The 26085-nt window shown below is 43.4% G+C and overlaps 1 long non-coding RNA gene across 1 annotated transcript; it reads right to left on the minus strand.

Annotated features, from left to right (window-relative positions):
• Window positions 1-1122: 1122 nt before the first annotated feature.
• On the minus strand, window positions 1123-4155 carry LOC136297421 (uncharacterized). The gene is made up of 3 exons (XR_010723158.1): window positions 3708-4155; window positions 3412-3557; window positions 1123-2131 (listed from the first exon to the last, which is right to left on the minus strand). It is a non-coding gene; the product is annotated as an uncharacterized lncRNA (long non-coding RNA).
• Between the last annotated feature and the right edge of the window lie 21930 nt (window positions 4156-26085).

The raw sequence follows: 26085 nt of genomic DNA on the forward strand, positions 1-26085 counted from the left end.
TCAGGCAGAGACAGATGTGGGAAAGCTGCTGTGAGGTGTCAGGGCTGAGCTGTCAGAGCCCTAATCCTGCTCTGGGTCTCAGGACACTGCAGGAAATGAAATGCCACCCTGAAAAACCACCTGTGAGGCAGGCAGGGACAGGGGAACACCACAGTTTCCAATCGACATTTTCCAACCACTGTGGCTTCAAGTCACATATTTCCTTTAAGGGGAGAGAACAGCAGCCAAGTTCAATAAAGAGAACTCCCCTTCAAGAAAAATGAAAATACACTCCGATCAAATTTTAGATCAATTAGAAAGTTTTCAGTGGTCTGTAATGGAAATATTTGATTTTGAGTCGCTTGCCCTAATTTGGTCGAATTTTAGCGGAAGAACTAAATTTTTTAAAAAGAACAAGAGAACAAAACTCACACTGGTTTTGATGTTGAAGCAAAACACTGTGGCATTTGCTGGTGAAACATCCTAATGCTCTCCTCCCCAACCAGCAGACAGATGGTAGAGCTGGGTTACGGCATCTTATGCATCATTGATGTTCACACATTTAGAGTGTTAAACCATGAAAGAAATGAGTTCAGCTCCTGATACCTCAGTGACATGACACCACTGCAAATAAACAAGAGCAAACATTAGAGCAAAGTAGATAAAGATTATCAAGATTTTGAGATGCTGAGCAGGGCACCCGTGGTGCATCCTGAGCAGCCATGGATTTCAGCAGGAATCACAAATTTTCTTTCTGTGCCAGTAATGAGAATAAACAGTAGGTTAAAGAGTACAAAGATATTTAGAAATTATTTTCGATGTGTGAGTCAACAAGCCACAGAGTATTAACCATGTATGATCTTTCTGGGCTGACTCTGGGCTCCCTCTCTGAGGGGAGGAATAAAAAGCCCATAATTGCTGGTCCTGGCAGGGAAACAAAGGGAAAAAGAGCAGCAGCAACAGCGGAGCTGTAGGGGTCCCAAATGTGTGGGCTACTGTGTATTTTTAAATGGGCTATACACACACACACACACACATATATGTGTGTGTATATATATATATATATATATGTTTATATACACACCATTTTTCATAGCAGTTTCCAAGACTTTTAAAGGCCACAGGGAAAAAAAAACCCCAAAACCAAATAAAACACAACCAAATTCTGTTAATCTTTTATAAAAGCACATACTTTACAAAAATCCCCCAAGTCTTTTGTAATATCTTGAAGCGATAAAGATAATTTTGTAGCAAAAAAAAAAAAAAAACCAGTACTAACCACCACTAGTGGTTCCCAGCATTAACCAGTGAGTTTCCAAGGCAAAAACCTTTGAGGATATAGTGAGAGGATATAAAATGAAGAATTTAGTTTGAAGTCTAAGTGAAACAACTTTAATTAATAATGCTGGGTTTGAATATGCTGAGTATCAGACAGCAATCCAGCCCAGGATAGCTGGAGCCTGACTATGTGACGAGACCTTTACAGACCAAGGTCAGTAGGTTTCTGCTGTGTTCCCCAAGAAACAAGGCAAGATTTGAGAATTTCCAGGGCTTAGCTGTTATCTTGCTGCATCACTTTAATATGGAACAAAATCCATCAAATTCAGTCATGCCACTCCTTCCACCAGTCAGTTTTAAAACTCCATGTCTTGCTGCTGCCTGCAAAATATTCCCTGGGCATTTTTCCCTGAGGACCTGTGTTCTCCTCAAACCCAACACCCCAGAACGGCAAAACCCACGGAAGAGGAGCACTGAGTTCCTGCAAGTTCTGAAAGGAGCGTTTGGCACCGAGAGTCTGAGAAGCCAGGCATGACTTGGGTTCCACCTGGTGGCCAGGAGATCCCCTGTGATAGTCACAGGTGCCCAAACGTCCCCCTCGATGGCCACGGGTCTTGTGGAAGCATCCAAGGAGCACAGGTGAGGGGCAGCAATGAGGGGCTGAGGAGACCCCCTGGTCTGCCCTGCAGATTTTTCTGGATTAGGCAAATCTGGGCATCACCAGCTCCTGGGTGAGCACCAGGCTGCTGCCAGGAGCAAGGAATGGGTCTCAGTGTTCTCCAGTTTTTCCCCAAAAATAGAACCCCAGGGAATTATTGCCACAGGGATGTTCACCCCCAGACAACTCCTGGCAGGATCCTTCTGTAAGAACCACCTGTCAAAGGAAACAGCCACCAGATGTCATTGTTGGATAAATTGTTTGAGAAGTGTTATTCAAACTGCACAAACAAAGCTGAGATTATTTCACTGGTTCTCCAGCAATTCCATGCAGGGCATCATTGGGACTGTATGTCCTGCTTTCCTTCACTCCAAATGAGAGGAACTGGAGAACCTGGATCACATTTATAGTCTGGATTTCTCAGTAAGTTAAAGTCAGAGATAATAGCCGCACACTGCACAGTCCCAACTGTACAGCTGCTTTTTCAGTGTAATATTTTTAATTTATTCTTTTCCACTTGCATCAGTGGCTCTATGAAACATCATCCCTGTGTACAGACATTTGGGTTCACTTCCCGATCCTACTGGATTTTCAGGACCACTGCCACTCTCAGAAAAACATACATTGGTGTAAATCAACAAATGACATTCAATATCAGTTTTTCATTAAGAAAATCTTGGCCAAAATAACTTCAGCTGTTAATTTTGACCTTCCAGCCGTATGCCACAGGATCAGAGATGATGGGGACATCCTGAACCTCCACCCCGACATCCCTGCTGTGGGACACCAACATGGAGCAGCTCCTTCTGATTCCAACCACCAGGACAGCAGGGCTGAGCTACAAACCACCTTTCAGGTGCAAACCACCTTTGTAGCCATGGTGCCCCACTGTTCTCAGCTCAGAGCTCCTTCCCTGCCAAGACCTGGAGTGCTGCACTCTGTTCCTGGGCTGTGGTTTCCCCAGTAACACAGAAACCTGCTTTATTGTGTGAAATGAATGAGCATACATAATTAAAAACACAAGCAGGGAGTATCTGCTTTAGAGCAGCTTTCTTTATTGGCTCTGCTGGCAATATTCCTGCTCCAAATGGGAATTCGAGTTACTGACCACCAGAGGTCCTCTCCAGCCAACATTTCTCTCCTACTCTTTTTTCAATATTTGTTCCCCTCTTCGTTAAGGGGAAGAAACTGGAAAGCTAGAAACATTATTTTTGGCAGAGACTAGGAATTTTAATATTTAGGATTTTATGCATGGTATTTTGGATTCTTTTGCAGGTTGAAACCTGTTAACAAGAAGAGTGTCAGAGATAGCAATTATCAATATTCATATCCTGTTATGTAAGTGAAGGGAAAATGCTACTGACGATGTGTCTGGCTTTCATGTTCAACAATTTCCTCTGAAAGTTAGTGGGTAAAGAAGAGGGGAAAGGGTGATTATAAAGTTTCTGCAGCCACATGAAGAGAACAAAGGAAAAATAAGGAATGCAATTCCTTACCAAAAAATACGTATTGACATTGATCTTTTAGCTATTCTTACAACTGAGTTTAGGCCAGGCACTACATGTCCAGGAGTTCTGCTGGGTGCCACTCAAACAGCTGTCACTTCGGCTGCATGGGACAATATTTCCAATTTCCTTTTGACCTGCAAAAGAGAAGCACAGCACAAGTTTATCCTCAATCCAACAGGGCCTTTCCCAATAAATAAAAATACCTCACTTTTGCAGGTTACAGGACACAATTTTGCTACAAGCCATGGGACAGGCCCCTGTTTTTTTATGAATCACATTCTCACTTGGTGTTTGCAGATTTCCAAGGAGCATTGGGATGTGAGAGAGCTTCTCTCTTTGAACTCCAAATCCACACCTAATAGCGACTTGTTGTACACGTGTTGACGTGTTGGTTCCTTTTATCAGGAGGCAATATGTCCTACACAAACCCTTCCTGCTGAACAGTTCCCTGTAGCTCATCACATCCACCAGGGGTCTGGGATGAGGCAGTGGCACCTCTTATGACATTTCAGAGGTAGTGACATGCCATGGCATTCAAGGAATAAAAATATACCCTCTCCATTTTTGCTGCCTGATCTTATGACATTCATATTTGCGGGTGGAAGCAGCTTCAAAATAAACATTGTAATAAATGAATAATACAGCTAAGATGTAATTACAAGCAGAGCCAAAGAAAATTAGGGTTGCAAACTTGAACTCTGCAAAGCAAGGAAAGGTGTCCCTAAACCAGCTCTGTTGGATCACACTGATGGGCATCACCATTAATTGCACAATCCCATAATGATTCTTCCACTGTCTCACAGCTCACAGGATGGTTGATGTTCCCTTAGTCAGCAGCTGTTCCTTGTTGTGTTTTCTCTTCATTCCTCAGTTTGTTGCCCCGTGTGTTATTTATTGCAATGAGTTACTGATGTGTTCTGAGATGAGGATTATTCCTTTTTTCACCTGAGATCACAGATGGCAAGAACTCCTAGAATCAAACAACTCTCTCCTTTCCTACCCTCCCTCTAGGAGCCAATAATCCAACAAGTTTACTTCCCTGCACTCTTTGCTGTCTCCCAAGACTGTTTCATTACTTCATTATTTGCACGTATCTCTGCTTACCTTGTCTCCTGGTTCAGACTGGAAATGGCTTGGAATGAAATACCCTCGTGCTTTGAGCTGGCCAAAACCAAGCAGCTGTTTGGCAACATTTGATGTTTTGAGCCTTTTCTGCTAACAAGTATTTTGTCTTCCTTCTTGCAGGACATTCTTTAGGCTTTTCAGTGGGCTCAGGGGGGCATGGGCTTACCAGTGGGAAATCACAGTGAAGGATGATTTAGGAAACTCGGAGGTGGATTACTTGAATGGAATCACACTAAGATGCAGCAGGCATGGGGAGCCCAAATCGTCCTGGCATCAAGCAGAATTTCTCAGAGAACACCATCACAGAGCTCAGAACCCACAGCCTTAGGGACTGGCCCTGCTGCTGTCTTTTTCTGTCTCTCATTCCTGCAGTCATTATATTTACACAAACGGATTGGCCAAACTGGAAAGAAAATCAGTAAGAAGCCCCCCACCCCCAAATCCCTCCCAAAACCAGAACAACCATTTAAAAAAAGCCCTAGCCTCCTGTGAATAAGGAAGCTTGAGGACCAGAGATAATAAGCAGCCAGACCATCCTTTAGCTCTGTCTGTAGGGACACATTCACACAAAGTTGCTGTCTCAAACTAATTGCCTGTGCTGACTCATTCACAGAATCATGCTGGCCACAGCCTGTAATTATCATGTCATAATTATCACTTCAATAGCACAAAGAGTGCACTCTTATCTGATATGATAAAATAGTTCAATTAATTTTAAACAGAGGAAAACACTAGTACATCCTTAGAGCCTGGCCACAGAGACAAAGCAAGCTGTCAGAATCAGATTATTGACTTCATGTTCTCTCCTGGCTTTATTAATTTTTGCTTAGGCATTACAGTCACCACTTTTCATGCACTTAGGAGATTTTAATTTGGCATAATACAGGAGTAAAAGAGTAAGATTTGATATAAATTCAGGAGAGAGACAGCCATAATGGAGAGAGGTAAACTGTGTGTAATATTTACAGTCGAGTAAGTGGTGATTTCAGCAAGCAGGAGTTCTATCCCACTGGGAGAAAGGATAACAAAGTGGAAAAAGTGGAGAGGGATTGCCCAGTCCTTCAGGCTTTTCCTCATTCTTGGTGACAACATTCCCTCCTATGTCCAAAAAAGGATGGAAATTTTCCTTGGCCCTCCTTTTATTGTTAATATATTTATAAAACCACTTTTTTAGTATCTGTTTTTGTATCTGAAACAAGGCAATTGTACAATGGACCAGAGCAAAAGCACCCTTTAATGATGATAGTTCCAATTTTTCCAACTTGTTAGCTTTCAAAGCAGATTCCTTTGGGCTCTTTCCTGTCAGATGCTCCAGGGGCAAATGCTGTGTATCATGTCAGAGTGATTCTCTGCAATGTAGAGAAGGCTTCTGTGCATCCAAACAAAAACCTTTGGAATATCATATGAAATTTAATGGGCAAGATTGTGGCAAAATGATTTTTTTAATATCAGAAAACTTTCCAATGAGTACACTGTGTTACCATGGTTGCAAGACATTTCGCTATTCCAGAACCATCGCCTGTCAGCACTGCTCAAAATATAATAGAGCACTCTAAAATAAATAGTTCTGAGAGAAATTGGGGTTAAAAAGTTAACCTTGGGGTTAAATTTAGGGTCAGCAATTTTCCTGTTTTTTAATGAGGAAGGCCTTTTTTAATGAATGAAAGCCTTGTGGGGGGGAATCTGTATTTAAGATACTCAAAACCCAGAAGATCCCAGGATCCATCTGCAGTGCAGACCTTGCCAGCTTTGGGAGGGAGAAGCCTGGAGCTCCTGGGCAGCATCTGCTCCTGTGCTGACCCTGGAGCTGCGGCCCCCTCACCAAACTCCAGGACTCCTGGCAGCACAGAAAGTCAGAACTGCCGGGAAGTGGCAGAGCACTGCTGCCCCCCAGGCTCAGATGCTCCAGCTGGGCTTTGATAACAGCAGCATCACCTGATGGGGTTACTGGAAACCCAAACTGTGGTGCCTTCCTCTGCTGGGATGGAGGACTGGGCTGTGGGGGTGGATAAAATGCTTGTTTGTGGAGTAGGTATGAGATTTCAGAATTATAACCTCAGGAAACTTCTTTGGTGGCTGCACCTACCAGAGGACTTTCAACTGAGCATAGTCAAACTGTGTGAGGAAATTAGCTAAGGTCATTAAATGAGCAGTTAGGTTGTACCCCAAGCTTGCAATTTATTTTCTCAGGGATCTTAGAAGGCGAGCCAAACCCATCCAAAGGCCTGGGGCAAGTTCTGCTAAACGAGGTGTCAGAAGGTCTTGGGACAATGAACTCCAGGAACCTCAGCACTTCCTGCAGAACATGACACGCTTTGCAGTGGTTTGTCTGCCCTCACTGCCCTCCACACTGTGTCTTAAAATCTTCATTTCAATTCCACTTATACCATACCTCAGGTGGGCAATTCCTTGTTTTTACAGGTTCTATCTACAGGCTGCAGAGACAGCTTCCAGCAATTAGGCTGCTTAGACACCCCAGTTAAACAGGTCAGGTTTTCTGGGAAAGGAGCCAGGTCAGATTGACCTAACAGAGCACGCTTGACCTTCCTTGACACAGGGACCTTAACTAAATTTCCCAAAACTCTAGTAGTTTACTATCTTCTCTTGGAGGTTTAGCTATAGATCTAATGCTGCTCTAGCCCACATGGATAAGTATGTGTTTTCCTCTGAAATCCAAATGAGAATTTTTGGATGATGCAGTCAATGAAGGAAAGATTTATCTGAGACACCAGCCTCATCTCTTTCTGCTGATGGAGACTCCTCTCCTGCAATATTACAAGTGTTGGCACTAATTCCTCATGGCTCTTCCCTTTGGGGGAGCCGACAAACAGCAAGGCCAAGAGCTGCCCTAGGCTAGAATACAAGACTGGTTTGGGATGCTTGTCAGGTGTGTAGCCAATGCCAATGGAATCAATCATGGATAATACTCGGCTTATTAAGAATTCTGGGTTTCCAGAAGGGTAAAAATACCCCAGTCTTGGACTGGGACTTCTGCAAATTTAGTCTGTAAGGCAAAACCTAGTGAGATTCAGGAAAACAAACGGTTTCAGAAATAGGTTAGCCACATCAGCAACCAGGCTCTGCATCCAGCAGCTGCTTTCATGTGCAAACCCTCTCCTTGTAATACAAGCTCTGGAAAATTGAGCTCTGCCCTCTCTCAGTTGACATATTTTGTACAGCATAACCTGTATTAGAGGTAAGGAACAGGGGTTATGTGTTGTAACACAGCATCATGGGACTGAATGTGGCCCCCCAAGGTAAAAAGAGTCAATAGGACACCGTCATCCAGACTGGTGTCCAACAGTTACCCCCAAAGGGATCCTGTGAAGCCTTTGTGCACAGCCTGCAGAGGCAGGGATTGGTTACTACCTTCTCTGACCAGCTGGAGAATCAGGTAGGTGCCACACAGAAGTGGGGATGAATATCCAGATAAGAGGGCTCTGGATTTTTCTGTCAGTCAGGCCATGGAGCAATACACCTGAGCAAACTTCTGGGGAGTTGGAGAGGACCCAGCTAGATTCCAGCACGTCCTAGTGTCTCCCCTCCTGGATACACTGCTTCCGGGTACCTTCCACAGGGTGCAACTCCTCTGGGACCACTGAGTGTCCTCCTTTGGTAGTGGCTAGAGAATATTGTACAAAGACATAGGAAATTCAGCACTAAAAACCCCTTCCTCCCAGTTCCCTTATTGTGCCAACTGCTCACTCCAAGGGTGAGAGAAGGAGCATCCTCCATGGAGTTTCTCTGTTGTCAAAGGAGGCACAAAGGAGCACTGATTGCAGCCTGGGAAGTTCAGGCATTCAGTTCACCTGCAGTGCCTTGTTCAGTGAATGCAACTCAACAATATCAACTCAGTGTTCACATTCACGAGAGAAAACAAAACTGATTTCTGCTACTCTTCTGCTGCTTTATTGTCCACACAATATAGTTTTCATTGGTTTCTTTCTCCACACAGATCTCACACATCATGGGGTGCCTGACTACCTCATACCCTGAGAAGTGGGTGATTCTTGCTGCAGGTTTTGGTTACTGAGGTTGCTGGCTTCTCAAAGATGACATCAAAACATAGCAGAAGAAAGTAAATCATGCTGGCAGCTTTATCAAATTCTCATAAGCAGAATCTAGCAGCTAAAAGCAGCGAGCAGAGATAATAAACATTGTTTCTGCCTAGATGTGAGCACCCACCCCATCAATTACTCCTTACTACATTGCTGCTTAAGAGTGAACATCATTTAATTAATACAGTAACTCCAGCTACAAGAGCATTTATATATTCATGGAAAAATTACTTTTTTTTTCTGAAAGTAGGGATGTAAAATGCAAGAACGTATTTATGAACACCTCACTTACATAAAAAGGGCTTAGAGTACTAGTTGATGTTAATAGCAAGCTTTCACTGACTACATTGATGCATAAATTTTTAACACATATGCACAAGTCAGGTAATGCATTTGCATACTAAGCAGGGGGGTTGAGTTCCAACTTTCTGGGGCAGAAACTGCTTTTAATTGTGTGTGATGCACAGCACCGGAAGGCTGACAGCACTAATCGAAAGTTAACAAGCAGGAGGGATTTGCTCTTTGAGAGCTGAAATTTCCAAGTAATCCTTTACATCTAATCCAGCCTGAGCTAAGGATCAGGAGAGGAATTGCAACTGGACTCTTGTGACCTGCTCAAATGATTTGCAAGTTGAGTTTTTGCCCTTCCAGAGAGATAGACATAGTTTTAGCCTGGTTGGGAGAAAAAACAATGGGAAAAACAATGCACAAAAGCAAACCGGGAAAAAAGTTTAATTGCATTTTTCTAACTTGACATTTTTAATTGGGTGACTTCCAGATACATGCCAATGCTTCCCTGCATATTGTTTGGGATTTGCTGGTTTCAGCACTAAAACAGACAGCAGTGGAAGCTTTCAGCGTGCTTGAAGATTAATTTCACATAATCACAACAAAGCTGAAGTCAACAAGATGAATTTAATTACTACCCTGACAGCCGGGAGGCAATTAATGCCCTTAAACTTTCAGGCACTCTCTCACTTGTATTTTTCCCCTTACCTTATTCCTACTAATTAGAAACAAGCTGCAGGGTAAAGGTGACCACGGTGTTACATTGCCACCTTGTCATCAGAGCCAGAGAAACTCCCCAGTTAGACACCAACTCTTTCCCCAGAGCAGGGGCCAGGGCCACCTCAGGGTGCTGAAAGCTGCAGAGCACTTTTCCATCTCTGTCTCACAGGAACAAGTCCCACTCTATAAATCCCCTGGGGTGCACACGTAAAGGAATATCCCACATTGACTTTGGCAGGAATTTTTTATCCCTTAGAGCCTTTCAGATTTCCAGGTAATAAAGTGCAAGACAACCTTTGTAACAGGACATTAGTGTGCCAGCAAATCTGGATTGGAATTTAAAGATCACCTCCTGTGAAGCTTAATGAACCCCATACTGCACCTGAACTGAGTGGGGCTGTATAACTCAAAGGAAAGTGAGCATTAAAATTTCCCTGTTGTAATGGTATCATTAAGAGAGAGAGCTACACCACATGCAGCATCAGGACCATTACATTTTTGGTCTGAAACTGGAAAAAAATGCACTGATGCAGCAGAGTAGAGTTTGGAATTTCATCCCCAGATAAAATTCCAGTGTTCAGGTTTATAGTGAATCAGGCAAAAGATGAAATTCCCACAGGATTAGAGATCTTTAAGGATGTTTTGGCATTTCCACTATTTCAAAAGCTAAATGTTTTGTTTTGTGTTGCTGGGCCGATGTAAACATCTTTATTTCTATCAGCATTAAACTGCATTTTCCTACTCCAACAGCTTTCCCAGGGCACTCTAAGCTGTTGCTGACCATGCTCAATAACATACAACCATATATGTGCCTGTGGTACTGCCCATTTGGTAGATAAAGAGGGATCAAACCAACTTAATGTGCAAAATTAACCAAATATAACAATGCACTATAGCACTTTACTGAAGAGATTAATTCAGCCAAATGAGATATTTTGTTTTGGTCTCCCCTCTATGGAAAAATGATACTCCCCAGTTACATTTGGGAAATCCTTAAACTGTGTAAAACATGGATTTTTAAAGGTTCAAGTCAGAAACCATCTGGTTTTATTCAAAACCTGCCTTTATTGGGCCAAGAGGCCAGTCAGGGAATACTGAGAGAACAGAACTGGGAGAACTGGGGGTTGTCCAGCCTGGGGAACAGAAGTCACTGGGGATTCCTCATTGTAGCCTTCAACTGTTTAAAAGGAGCCCATAGGAAACATGGGGAGAGATTTTCAGTAGAGCCTGTAGTAATAGGTCAAGGGGTGATGATTTTAAATTAAAAGAGTGTTGACTTAGATTAGCTATAAACAAGTTTTACTATGATGAGGGTGGTAACACCTCTGCACAGGGTACCCCACTGCTGGGGACATTCAAGGTCAGGCTGGACAGGGCTCTGAACAGCCTGATGTAATTCAAATATCCCTGCCCATGGCAGGGCTGTGGGACTGGGTGGCCTTTAAAGGTCGCTTACAACCCAAATTATTTTCTGATTTCGTGATTCTACTCCTGGGATTGGAAACCTCCATGGCTCCCTTCCCCTAAGCCTTTCTGCTGGCAAATCACAGCTATTTCTGTGTGTTCTCAGTCTTACTGCTGTCAGCAGAACAGAGCCTGGAGAAGAAACTCTGCCCAATAGTTTTGCTTTATGTCTACGTTGCAGCGAGTACCGGCAATTAATGATCTGTTGGCAAATTAACACTGCACATGGCAATTGACTGTGGTAATGAAGTTATAGAGTCTTCTTTATGGTTTATTAGCACAATAATAAACCACACTCAGCATGTAATAATGGCACACAGTTAAATTAAAGACTTGCTGATGCCTTATAAACCATTTTGAGAAACACTCTTGCAGCAATCAGTAATAGTCTTCCCCGTGAGCACGGGTAGGCTTTGCTCTCTACTCTGCACATACAGTTCTGTCAATATATTTTTTCTATTACTCTTGCATTACTAACAAAGCAGGATGGGTAGCGGAACATTCACTTCAGGTTGAACTAATTTTTAAGCACTTTGGGTGAAAAATAAGTCTTGGCTTCTTCAGGCTGCACCTATTCCTTCTCCTATGGAGAAATATAACACCAGAGTAGTTCATCACTTTCCCCTCAGACAGAGGCACCAGCTGAATTTTACAGTGTTTCCCAACACTTGGCAACTTCAATTGACTATGGCTTTTTAAAAACTGGCAGAGGCTAAATCTATCCTCCCACCTCAGATGGGTGAAATGTGCTGCTGTGACCCAAGCTTCAGGATACACTTCCCTCAAACTTTCTGCTTCATGAACGTGACCAAGACCGTTCCTGTTTAGAGATGGGGCCTCATTTCAAAGTCCCTGCCCCATCCACTGTTTTATCCTGAAGTGGGGAGGCATTCACACAGAGCCAGAGCTCTGTGCCTGCACACCAACTAAGCTCAAAGAACCCAGAGAAGCCTGGCACCACAGCCCCTTCAGATCTGCTTTACAGCCCCTACGGAAATGTAGGAGCATTATCTCTCTCCTCCTTGCAGGCAAGGCAAGTACTTCTCTTTATTCAGTGTTGCAATGTAGAATTCACACTGGGAGTGATCAGGCTCTCGCAGAGGCCCGTAATGGCGACAGTGTGCTGAATTTAACAACTGATAAAAATATCTGGAACTCTCCAGACTTCTCTCTGCAGGAAGCCAAAGCAATGCTTAGGGAAGCTATTATCAGCTTCTTTCCAGAAAGCTGAGTTTCCCGCAGCTCCACTAGAGGACATCCCAACCCTGGCCAGCTGCTGGACCTGGCCACAGAAGCCAAAGCTGACACCAAGATACTCCTGTCCCTCAGCCCAATATTGAACTGGATGGGTTTTAGGTCAGTCGAGGTTTTCTTTTTTTCTGTCTAACAGAATGAATAGAGGGATATAGGAGGAAAAGCAGTCTTTTTCCTACCCTTATTCTGTCATGTCTTCTTAAACTGAAAACTCATTAGGCAGTGGCTCAGTCGGTTTTGAGGTTTGACTGTATTACCCATCTGTCTGATAGGAGATTTTCTCTTGGTTGAGGTGCTGAACAGGGCGTGTCAGGCACTGCCGTAAGCAGAGCCAAAAGTCGTAACACGCAGAACCCTTAAATCAGCCCTGGAGATGTTTATTTGCAGTTCAAGGAGAAGCCAGGTCATGCTTGTGGGCTGAACAGGAACGGTGTTGATCTTTGCTGATACAGATATGATTACCAGGGCCTCACAGGGAAATGTGCACCTTCCACCTGTGCTCATGAAAGCTGAGATTCCAAGATGAGGGACAAAAGGAATGAGCCTGTCTGAAACCCCTGAAACTTTCAAATTTTCCTTCTATAAAAACTAGACTACAGACAAGAAAGTGGCTGTTGCATCCTCTCAGCAGTCATCTAAAGGAGAGGCCAATCCATAAGAATATGAGATTACATTGGGGAATGTGTATAAAACTTCACTTTGGCCACTGCAAGAAGGCTCAACAGGGGCTGAACTTCTCTCCATTGAGTGCAGTGGGACACTCATCTTCCTAAACCAAGGCTGAGGCTTCATCACTCTACTGCACACAGAACAGTATAGTAAATACTTTTGTGCCTACACAGAACTGCCAGGATCTAAAACTTCCTTTGTGATCAGCATCTGTAAATCCCCCATCACCTCCGGCACACCAGCATTCAGCAGTTCCCCACCAGGGCACTGTGGTTTGCAGCAGCTCCATTTTGCTGCCAACCCTCCCTTTGTCTCATCCATCAGACAAGCTGAGTCAGCATTATGTAAGTTCCCTGCAACAGAAGGCTTTTCTCCTTGTAAACACTTCTATAACATCGCCCCCCTTAAGACTGTTCCCATTAAGGAGCTTAAAATCTTCTTGAAGTCTCCAGGATGAGAGAGTCTTAAGACTGACAGTGTTTTCCAGCCACCTCTGGCACTGTCATTTTCTTCTGTTGCCAAATTCCCCCTCTCCCCCTTTTTCTTCCAGGCACTACCAGGACTTTCTGAAGGAAATGAAAGAATACCTGACAGGTTCTGCCAAGGCTGAATATCCTCACAGGGAAATGGAGAAGTCAGAAGGGAAATGGAGAGAGTGCAGCTGTGTGCTGCTGTCATGAGATGGTCGGGTTTAATTTTTATTCAGCTACTCCTAGCCGGTCACTTCCATGCCTGGCTTCAAAATGCTAATCCAGAGCTTTTGATTAATTAATGAGCTTTGCCCAGTGGGAATCTGCTTACTGGGGGATATCTTTGCCTGAGGTGAGCAGCTTCTCTGGAAGTCTAATATCCCAAGACGAAGATGCTCAGTAATCCCAAATGTGTGCACTAATTAATATGGAATAAATACATCTCATAATGCCAGTGCTAAAAGACTGGCTCACAAATGCTGACTGGACTCAAGGAGCTGTAACAATTCATAATGAGCAATTATGAGCCATGACTTTCTTTTTCCTTGGTGCTTTGGAAGGAATCTATCCAGTGACAGAGTAAACAAAGACTTGAAGGACCAAGAGGAGCAGCTCAAACTGTGCCTCCTCTCCACCAGCCCCCCAGAGGTGGAAGGATTTCTGTTGTATCCAGAATCAATTGTGCTTTTCGTGGCTTGTCATGCCCTGGTCCCGTTGACAGTGGTGGGACAATATTTCATTGAACAGTGAGTCACCACTAGGCAGCAACACCTTTCCTTCTTTTGCAAAACGGGAGGAATTTCAGCTGTGTAGTGTTAAGGTTCAGATCATATTCTCAGTGCCCTAAGAGGTAATCCAAGCTCTTTCACTCTATTGCTGTAGAAACTACTGTCACACTCTCTGATCTATATAAGGACAGGAGGCTCCTGAGATGGTACTTTCTGTCCATTTCAGAAGAACCCAATCATTCACACAAAAATAACCTAGAAATGACCTCTTCTCACTGATTCTTTGAGCAGAACCCTTGAGGTGTTCAGTGGCATCAAAATGGGGAACTTTGCAGCCTCTCCTCAGAAGAGGGAATGGATCTGTGTCCAAGGGCAGGGAGGTGAATTAAAGAATCTCTTGACATCCTGAGTATTCAGAGGATGTGAATTTAGAGGGTGTTTGGGGACAAGAATACAGATTACATTTATTGAAACACACTCCTTTGGAGATTATCTGTCAGGTTTAAGACTGGGACATGCAGACTTCAAAGCACACCTCCTATTGTAGAAAAGCAGACATCTGGAACTTCTGTTTCTCTTTGAAGGCAGAAGATAACCAGCCTCACTTTCTTAACACAAGTGATACAGTGGACTGGAGACAGCTCAAATCTGATTTCAGAACCACCCTTAGGTTTTCAATTTAGTTATGTGATAAGCCTGTAAGGCTTTGTGTTTATTGATTGCCATGCCTAAAATACAGTGACAGAGGCTCAGTGCTGAGACCTATTCCTACTGGTGAGATTGAAAAAAAAAATGAGGTATTAAAAGGATAATATCATCAGCATCAAGAAGTAGTTTGTGATCCTTTGTGTATGCCAGGGCCAAAGAATCTGAACTCTGGTGGGCCCAGCAATTACCCACTCACAGGGATATTTAGTCTTTGTGTAATGATGCAAAAGGATTTTTTCTCCCAGGAAGATGTTTTCCCAGCTCTTTATACCAGTCAGGAGTTACTGGCTGAGTCAACTACTTGCAGTCTGACAGCAAATCCTGATAGCCCAGGACTTTTCATAAGGTTTCATCCCAGAAGCACGACACAGGCTTAGTTTGCAGTAAGAGAGGCTCAGGTATGTATCAGTGAAGTGACACTGGTCTGTTCCTAACCAGCTTTTAAAGGAGAAAGAAAAATGAACAGGCTGGAAGCCACTCCTCAGACTCCAAGAGTGGCAGCCAGGCTTAGCTCCAGCTGCAAATCGATTCTCGATTACCATATCCAGGGAGAGCTTTGCTATTCAGGTTACTGATGGTGATAAAGTAGGTCGTTAACAATGAGCCAGCACAAAGCAGTCATTGTAATAGTTGAAATGTTATCCTCTCTAAAGGAGCCATAATAATAATGCAATATTATCGAGCCTTTCTAGTCTGCAGGCATCTGTCATCTGTCTGCCTAAAACTGATAGGGCAGAGCGCATTTGAATTTATTCTGCAGGAAAGGAATGATAAAGCTTTATGGCTGCTCTCTTTTTTTCCCCCTACTTTGCTGCCTGTACCTGCCAACAGCTGTGTTTTGTCACTTCCTTTGCTGTTATTTTTTAAAAATCTTGCAACCCGTGGGAACTCCCTGCTGCACAGGACAATACAGGCCTGTTACTATGGATATACTGGCAAAGGTGACACAAGTGGAGTGTGACCATAATTACACACAGATATTCTCATACGGGAAGCAATGAAAGAGGTTTTCCTGCTCAGTGCCTCGTATTCATCTGCCTGTGAGCAGTGCAGAGCAGAAAGTCCCATTCCTGATGGGCATGAAGGTGAGAAGTGTTCCTCCCACAATCACTCACAGGTGAGTGGTCTGTGATGGAAGTGCCAGAAGCACCTCCTTTCCTGTACAAGGGGCAGAAGACAGCAGCTTCCACAGAGTTCAGCAGGATCCCTGAATATCCAGCATGTCAGGAGCAGCACAGGAAACACTGGGAAATAGTACAAATTATTCTGTATGTGGTTACCTACCTGAACCTGAACTGGCACCACTGGGTTTTCATAATGCTGGAACTTGAAATGACACTGCAAGGTTGGATAACGCCTGCTCTGAAACACAACAGCAATGACATTAATACATCACACAGATGACAGAGGGTCTGGATGACTCGGGACACTGAGCACATCTAATCTCTAGGTCATTGGGGATTTAGATCTCAATGACTCCTGAATCTAAAGCATCACAAAATGTAGCTGTAACTGTTCCATGCATGTTGATCTAAAAGGGACCACCTTCCTATCAATCTTTACATGTATTTATTCATGATTTTTTAATGAGGTATCATCTCTTAGTTTGTAGATACAGACCCGGATATTAGAAACATAAGTGAACTAATCATGAGAGAATATGATTAAAATCCTGATACTTCACTCAGAAAGACATTGCCTGGATTTCTTTCACAAAAGAAAGGGTTAGTTAATGTTAATGTATGCAAAACTTATCCAGCCATCTAATTTGATCTGCTTTGGAACTTAACACAGCCTCCCTCATCAGACCCTCTGAGTGACTTTTGTTTAATCAGCTTCCACTGCTTAATGAGTGGGGTGATTAACACACAAGCAGAGGATTTGATGTGCAGTATGTCCGGTGTTAGTGGAGGACAAGGCTAAATAGGATTTCTCCTCTCTACTTTCCCCTTTTCCCAAAATGTGAAGGTTTGTCATATGCTAAACCCAGTCCCCAACCCACCAGCAATAAACTTGCTATGGGCATTATGGGTTACTGTACCTATTAACCTACAGGAACACACCAGTCCAGGAATATGACCACAAACGGTTATAAAACACCTGTGTGCTCCCCCTGCCATGAAAACAACTGAAAAAACTTTGTGAACTCTTATTGACAAACGCATGTCTATCCCAGTCAGATGTTTCGGAGTATCAAGATCTGAACCAATTCACTCCATCTTTTCTGCAGGTATCTACTTTTCTCTGAACAATAACAGCACAAAAATGCTGGATAGTAAAATACCACCATGTTTGCAGGAGTTCCTGCATGCAGCCCACTGCGTACAAGTGCTCAGAAATCACCTGCATAATTATGATTTTATGGCCTACACAAAGTGACTCTTCCAAGTCATCAGGACTGGGACAGCTGGGTGGGTAAAGGATTCTGAATTAAAATGAACTGATGTACCAGATGTTAAAGACATCTGTAAGTCAGGTCTGCTCTTCTTATGGAGTCTAAATAATGTGCTGCAGGCTGAATCCCACCAACTACAGAGTGAGCACAAGTAGTGTCTGGACAAACAAACTCCCAGTTCAGGAACCAATCATTAAATCATCTTCAAAATGACTCATTGCAGCCTTCTAAAACAGTTTTGGTTTTGGAGGATCCAACTCAGAGTGGCAGGAAAACTTGCAAACTGCCCCTCAGATCAGCTGAAGTTGCAAGTGATCAGCTCGTGTTCAGCACATCTCAGCCTTGTGTCTAATCTTACAACAAATACAATGATTAATAGCTCTGTTTGCCAAAGAAATGCCTATATGACCTCTTACTCATGTCCTCTAAATGTAAATTGGAGTTGTTCTTGTGTCAGCTAACAAGTGAGGTGCTTCTTTGCAAGAATTCACGCTTGCTGAGCCAAGCCTAACCTTTAAGAACTCTCTCTGGCTTCTAATAGGAAAAGGAAATTTAAAAATGCCCTGTCATCTTGTAAGAATTGAGGTTTTTTATTGAGTTACTCATTTGTCCTGCTATAGAGCAGAACATGCCATGACTTCAATGCCTGCCAAGAACAGGTAGCTGGCAGAGATGGTAGTGGTATGAAGAGCTGAGACTTGCTCTCTATTAATAGGCAGCAGGAAAATTACACTTGCTATTTCTCCTCTCACGCAGATTGAAGATCTTCCATGTCCCCTAATGGTGATCCTGAAACTCTGTAACCAGAACATCTGAAGCTCTGGCACTTATCTTGAGTAGAAGGTTTTATTAGGGTTATCCTCTGTTAGTTTGTAGTTTTCTTTGTACCAGTAGTACATTTATTGTTCTTAAACTAGTGAGGTTCCTGTGACCTTTGTATGTGATCCTAGCACGTCCTCTGACTATAATTACTGTGTTTGGTTAAAGCAAACACTTTTAAACCAAAGGTCTCTTAAACCCCTTTTCCCAGGAGGTAACATCTGAATAACATGCTGTTTCCAAAGCCTGGAGGAAGCTGATTACATCTCAAGAAATGCTCTCCAAAGGAGTTTGTCATCTGCACTTCTTGGGGAAGAATTCATTGATGCAAAGTTATCCCTCCTCGTGCATGTTTGTCTTCCAAGACCTGGGCACAATCCACTTTGGACTGTGATCACCTTTCCTGCCAGGCTTGTGTCAATGCCTCTCCCACACAAGAGCCTTTCTGGAACTGCTCTTGCTCTCACTGAAGAGCATATTTTGAAGCTGTGTTATTGTTACTCCTCATTTCCCCCTCCTACACGGCATGAAATCCTAACACACAATCAAGCGACTAACCCCAGGACCACTATGTTTAATGTTCTCCTAATGCCTATCATTAAGAAGTATAAATGCCACTGAGTTGTCTGGGTGCTTTATAAAATAAACATATCCATCTGTGGGGACAAATTATGCCAGCTCTCCAAAAGTAGGAGAGGCTGCACAGCAGGGACATGCACAGGGAAACTTTGGCCAAAACCAGCACAATGCTCTGAAATGCCCGTGGAGGAAAGATCTTTTATTCTACAGAAGGACTGAAATACCTCCCATGCAGTGAACTGCTCAATAATTCAGTTATCTATCACATCTTGCAAAGGTACAGGACTGAGTTAAGTCTGCCAAGATTTTCAGTGCAGGTGGTTAATATTAACCCAACACATTTCTTCTAAGCCCTATTGTACTCAACAAGGAGAAATAACAGCTTGTCTGCTTCCTGTACAGTAGAAGCAAAGAAACAGCAGGGCTTTTAGAAGGAGAACGTGAATGCAAGCCAATCATCCTCCTTCTGGCTCCTGCTGGTTCTTGTCTCCAATTACAAAGGAATAATTCACTATCTGAGCTATTTCTACATTTCAAACTGGGCACTGAAGTATCAAAAGTTATTGTTAGCCCGCCGTGCTCTTGAGAAGGGAAATAAGGAGGAGATAATAGAAAGACATAAATGACCCAAATCATAGGGATATTCTTTATGGTTTATCACAAAGGAGTTTCCCAAGAGACCTTCGTGCCATGCCCTGTGCCCACGCACACACACAACTCAGAAAGATAATGAGGAAGGGAAAACTGCATCAGTACGGACACTGGTTTCATTTGGGACATTTATTCCTCTAAAAAATATATTCCCTTTGTATCTCGGCGTGCATGGCCGTGCTTTCTCCTCTAGGTGACACTGTGTCTGCTTGGAATCCGGAGCTGGAGTACCAGGAGCCCTTCAGCACCGGCAAAGTCATGTGGAAGAAAACTGCACCAGCACCTGCTCACAGTAATCTTGTCACCGATGGTTTCTGCACAATTCAGAGTTGTTGCTTAAGGACTTGAACCCACTGAATCTCGATATCTCAGCAGCAGCCAATAATAAACCTGTACAATTCAAGGTGTGAGCAAAGTTGCAGAGAAGATTTGCATATGAACATGTCTATACATATACAGTTACCCCTTGCTTTGTCTCTCTGTTTACAAATATCCTGAGGTTTACAAATATCCAGGCTGCAAAGCAATCTGCAATTCCAGGCAAATCTATTTACCACCAGGTAAAACCCTGTGCAGGGGTGGACTGGTAATGTGACAAGCTGGAGTAAAGAAGAGTAAAACAAACTGGATTGGGACATTGCAAAGAGTCTAATCCCTAGGTTTAGAATGCCTGCATGCATTCCCCAGATCCTCTGCAGGAGAGAAATTTCACTGGGGAGAAAGCTTTTGGAAATTATGATTTCATCTGAACCGCCCAGCACACCTCTGATTTCCCCAAGGTTACTCATGATTTATTGTGAAGTAATTTGGATCAGATTCCAACCCGTGACATTCAAATGTATAAATAGTACAAACAGACTAAATAACAACAGAGCAGGAAGTGAATGCAATGACTCTAAGGGAATTAACAGAAATGCCACTACTTTTAGTTTGCGCCTCAAAGGCAAATAGTTCCTAAATTTCTTTCCTATTTCACCCAAAGCAGGGTAAGTCTATGTGCTCCTCTCCATAAAATGGCTCCAAAGGATCGAATTTGGGATGACAGATATCTAAGACAATGATAACGAGGTTTGGGGATATTTTCGAGTTGACATCACTGTGCCATTAGTCATTCCCTGATAAGGAATATCTTGCAGACAAGACAGATCACAGGGCCAGCACAGGCAGGAAGGATAGGATTGACACAGGAGTACAGGAAGTGTTACTTGTCTTCAGAAATTTGGAAAGAGGCTCCCCCAGAAGTGAGATGGAGAAGGTGAACTCTGAAGAAGTTGAACTCCTTGATGACTCATCACCCTCCCCCCCAAAAAAAGAAAGAGACACCTTAAAATTGATTCCTTCCTCTTTGTTTGTCTGGAAGATGGAAGAGTGAGGTTTTTTTAGCTTGCTCTGGACGTGGGCTGCCAGTTTTACACTGCAGTTTCAGAAGGCTGATACCAGCCCAGGTGTCTACAAATTGACTCACCATTTTACTCTGTTTAATGAATAAACAAACTTTCCTCTGTAAGATTGAATTAACTTGGATTTATTTGTCTAGGTAGAGGCACTGCAGATGTTTGAATTTAGGCACTTTGCACGGTCAAAGTGGCTGGGCTGACTGAGCCTTCGATTTCTGTCCATACAGGTAGAATTCAGAGTGGCTGCTGAAGCCTTTTTGACCATGGGAAGGACAATTCCAGCTGAATATCACCAAGGGAAAAGAAGTTAAGTGAAGTTTAACTAAAGTGCATGGAGTGGTTGCCATAGCAAAAGTGATAGAGCCTCTTTGCTTTAGCTGCTGAGAGCAGGACTGACAAATGCATGTGATACTACACTGTCAGGAACATTTCTGCAGCTGAGATGAACATCTCCTCCAATTTTCACTTTCCTGGTCAGAAAATGAATTGGGAGAGAAAGACAGAATTGAGGAAGAAAACTTCCCCCTGCAGAAATGGGACACCAGCTCTGCAGGACCCAGGGGAAAAGGGAGAGGTTGTGGATTTTAGGGGGAGAAGTTAACAGATGTCTCCCTCCAACTGAGTTCCAAGTGCAACGATCCAGTTAAGTGCTCTTTATTTTGCCCCAAGAGTTGCTTGCCAATGGATGTGCTGACCCAACCTCACTGTGATTCTGGTTTTGGTTTCTTGCCTCAACGAGGACTCAGATTCTAGGACTGAACATTGCTGCTAGTTTACAATTCTCAGCTGAACACAGAGTTTTGGTCCATGAGGTCTAATTCCATTCCAAGGTGTTTCTTCTGTCTTTAACTGATGATTTCATAGGAGACTTTGAACCATTTGTTTCTGTCCCATGGAGGAAAAAGATGGAATCAAAGAAAAATGGCTTATAACCTTTCATTCCAATGTTCAATTTTGATATTCCGTCACTTCCTCAAGGATTTTGTTTTCTCAGACCACATCCCATCAGAGACTCTCGTTTGTGGGTGAGTAATAGGTTATTCTCTGTCCTCTCATCATCTGCCCACACAAACACTCCTGCCTGGATCCCAGTGCCATACCATCCTCACACTGTGGGTGGATATGCTGCAGCTTCTACAGATCAGTAGTAATTGGAAAAAATCCAGAGTTGTGGTCTTGCCTGGGCAGTCCCTGCTAGTGAGTGTGAGGAGTTTGGGGGGAGCACAGGGTAGACAGTGCAGGGGGACACGGGAGACTGTCCTGAATCACAAAGGACCAGCTACAGGTAACTGTGCCACATAAAGCATTTAATATTCGTCTTACAAATTAATACCCATTTAATGTGTTCTCTTCATTCCCAATCAATATTGCAGATTGTTGCTGCCCTGGGAGAGCTTTCCAGTAAACAAACAGACTATTTCCTCCTTCTCTTGCTAAAGTTGGTTTTCAAGGCTAGCACATTCTGGGCTCCTAGTGCTGTTCCCAATCTGGCATCTCCACTAAGAAATATATTTTGGGGAAAAACAAGTTGCAAGACTGTCTGGAACAGGTCTCTTGTAAACCCCTCTCCTTACAGATCACACACCTACTTTCCACCAGTCCTTGCCTCTTATCCACCTCTATTAGGCTGTCTGATCATTTTTTACCCTCTTAAATCTGCATCCGGTCTCCCATTCTGTTTCAGCCCACCTCCATAGAAAGCCAGAAGCCCAGAGCTGGGTTGGAGCTTTACCCTTTCAAAGCCTTTCCTTACCCTCCACTGACTTCTCTCTTGCCACTTTACTTCTGTTACTACAGCAACCTCGTATCTCTTGCTTTTGCAAAGTTGACATGTTAGCATGGGGACGCACACCGGGCCTCTCTAACCAGCACTTATGTGATCTAAAGCATTTAGCTCATCTGCTCAGAAGACTTATTAAAATGTTCGACCCGTCTGCCGTGGGAGGCTCCAGTGAAAGCGGAGCCAGCATTTTCCCACTTGGTTTCCTGTCACGCAGCCTGACCAAAGCCTCTCGTTTCAGCAGCACACAGCAATGGTGTCTCTGCCATAAGGCACAGCTCCTGCTTGCATGTGCTCTTTGGACAAGCTTGAAAGGGTGTCAGCTCAGTCTTCTGCTGTTGGAGAAAGCACAGTGCTGACATTTGCCTTTCAGAGTGCTGAACGCCAGAGGAATCACAGAGTGCAGCACGAGGGATTCAGAACAACGTCTTTCTTTCTGAGTGTTTCCTTCACCCTCAGATGCTTGGAGGGAGGTATTTATGGCAGCAGGTTTCCAAAGAGCTGGCTCAAGGGATGGTGTCATCCTGGAGGGGGACCTGCAAAGGAAACATGTAACCTATCTGCAAGCTGGGATCCCCTTTTCCTATTTTTTATAGTCAAATTCTCTGGAGAGCTGTGCAACTTGCTCTTGTGGCTCCCAAAGGAAACATCACCATTTCCTTTAATTCCCTCTCCATCATCTGGTACTATTCAGTCTGCCCACAGGTGATCTGTGTTGTGCTCCTAAACCTGCATCATTCCCGAGGGAGTTGGAGGCACTTTTTTAAGATATATAGCTACCATCGTCTGACCAGCCATAGCTATATGTGTATCTATTATGGTTTATTCACAAAAGAATTCCTCTCCAGCTTGCTGTGAGTGTTGGACTAACAGCAAAATGTGAAATTTTCTATTATCTTCACTCAGCAGTTCTGCAATCCCACCTGGTCATGGCCACTACATTGAGAAGAAGAAGGTAGCTTGATGCTTATTTGTCCCAAAGACTCATCTGCAACACAGATGTCCTTGAAAGGAATAGCAGCAAATCAGAAACAGGATACAGGCTGTGGAGAGAAGCTACAGGGTGAAAACTTGGCCACTGGAAGATGGATGAGTGCTATCTAAAAACGTAACTGCAGCAAGGATGAGCAGCAAACAGAAATACCTCTAGCTCAGTGTCTGGGCAATCACTGTAAATCAACCAAGGCATCTCCCAGAGAAGGTTTAATCACAAAAAGCTGTGCTTGCTCAACTCACCTAATGTGGCTGATGGGTGTTTGTAGTCAAATCCCCATCACAATGATCCTGTTTAGAAGCAAGGTGCATGGAGGGGAAACCTGCTAACAGTCACTTCATCTCCCCATTACCAGTGGAATTTACTTTAAGGAGCTCTAGGGATTACTGAGGTATTAAGGAAAGTGCTGTGACAGTGAACTCTATTGCCTGTGCAAGAGGATGGTAGTGTGGTGTTGTCCTCTGTGGAGATCATGATAAGGAGTCCAAGATGTTTGTGGAAGAGGAGTTTTTTTTGTTGTTGTTGTTGTTTTTTTTGTGGTTTTTTTTTTTTTTTTTTTTTTTGTGTGTGTGTGTGTGTGTGTGCATGTGTGTGCATGATGCTGTTTTCTTTAGCTTTTTATGAGAAAAGAAAAAGCTCCAGTGCCACTGCCTATGTTAGGGATTTAGAAGTGCTCAAAAGCATAGGCATGCCTTTAAAATGCAGACCTCATCCTAGAGACAAAGCACCTACTCAGAGAAGAGATGCTCTGATGCCTAGATGTATTTGTTTGTTTATTTTAGAGGGGAGAAAAGAATGGTATGCTTTACTGCTAAGCTATTAACCATTAAGATTGCCCAAAGGCATCAGCAGGTTCATTTAAAATGTAAATGAGCTTCTGAGGCAGGCGTTCAGTTGTGCAGGCTCTACAGGCTGCTAGTATGTGAAATTGGATGGGGTCTTCACACAGCTGAACCCCCGGGCTGGGCTCCCTCTCTGCCCCACACCCCGTTATGACCAGCCAGAATGGACACTGCAGTGGCCCCCAGAGCTGCTCTCCGGATTAGGTGAGTGGCTTTATTATAGAAGACAGGGGCAATTAACTGAGTCTCTGTGCTGCTTCGGAACGATCTCCTTGGGAAACACCCCTCAGCCCTGCAAACAGCAAATGGGCATTTATTCGTGGCCTTCCCAGCCTCTTTTAGGAAGAACCATTCTCTTGTATTAATATTTGGAGGCTACTGGCTAAAAGTGAGCAGAAACAATGAAAAGCAATCAGACTGAGGAAGTTTTTCTCTTTTTAATACTAAATCACTTTGAACCCTGAGCTTACATGGAGGTGCAGTCCCCAGTGAGATCCGTGCCCGAGCAGGACATTGGTAGGTCACTGGGAATAACAGCTGAAGGGATGCTATTGCCTTGGGGTGATACTGCATCAGGGACACGCTAAAGACTTGCATTGACATTTTTTAAAGTTCTGCCAGTCTTTCAGTCCATAAAAGAAGGCTCGGGAGCAACATCACCCACTTAACAGGAGAGCTGTGCTGTGGTGGATCATCCTGATCCCACGGAGAGGGCTGGTTAGAATCCAAGAATTCCACTGTGCAGCGGATGTCAGGGTTGTCCCACTCGGGTTTGTTTTGATGTGGAGCTAAAGACAATGCCATCAGTGCTGCTCTGGAGTGTGGTGCTGGCAGAACTGCTGCCACGTGAGCAAGGTTCAGCTGCAGCAGCACAAGACTCAGCGGTAGAGCTGGTTTGTGGAACAGAGACAAAAGAGACCAGAGAGATGGCTGTTAATATAAGTGTAATTAAATGCTTATGTAAGTGACCCTTGCCATGGGCTTCTGCTTCATAAGGCCTGATTGGATTGCCCACTTGCTCACCAAACCAATGTGACACATTTTTGTGAGTTAGGAACAATGATTTCCCTGTGATGATGAAGATAATGATGATGATCATCATCATGATGAAAATCCAGTATTGCAAATGCCCTGGACAATGTTTGTCAGAGTTTCATGGAATTTAACTGCACATGACTGTCCTTGTACACACACACACCTGTGACCCACAGCATGAAGTCACTGATGTTTTTAGAAGAGAAGCAGTAACTGCACATTGAATTACTTTTAAAAAACATTAAATACCATTGTACTTTTCCATTTCCCTTCTAGTGTGTGTCTGTGAAAATGGCTGCATTTATCAAAATGTGTTGAAGCCAGTTTAGATGAATTGTCCCGCTGAAGAGGAAAAGAGTTTCTTATCTAGAAACAAGCTTCCCAAGTGCACTGCATTTTGTATTAGCAGGGTTAAATTAATCAAAGAAAGCAGAAACACTAAAGATCTTAATTTCTGCTTCTATATCAGTCTTTCCATTCCTTCTGCATATTATGGCTTGTGTTCCAGCCTCCGGATAGGACTTGCATAGCCCCTATTAAACATAATCAAGCACTTGTAGAACTTATTTCCAAGTATCTAAAATGGAACCATGATTTGCATGTCATTAAAATAAAAAAGGATCAACATGATTTTTTTCCACCGTTTTTCTACATGCTGTATCCAAAAGGAGCTTACCATGCACTTT

The sequence above is a fragment of the Chamaea fasciata genome, unplaced genomic scaffold, assembly GCF_029207755.1.
Source record: "Chamaea fasciata isolate MVZ Bird 193981 ecotype frontalis unplaced genomic scaffold, bChaFas1.0.hap1 SCAF_15, whole genome shotgun sequence".
NCBI lineage: Eukaryota > Metazoa > Chordata > Aves > Passeriformes > Sylviidae > Chamaea > Chamaea fasciata.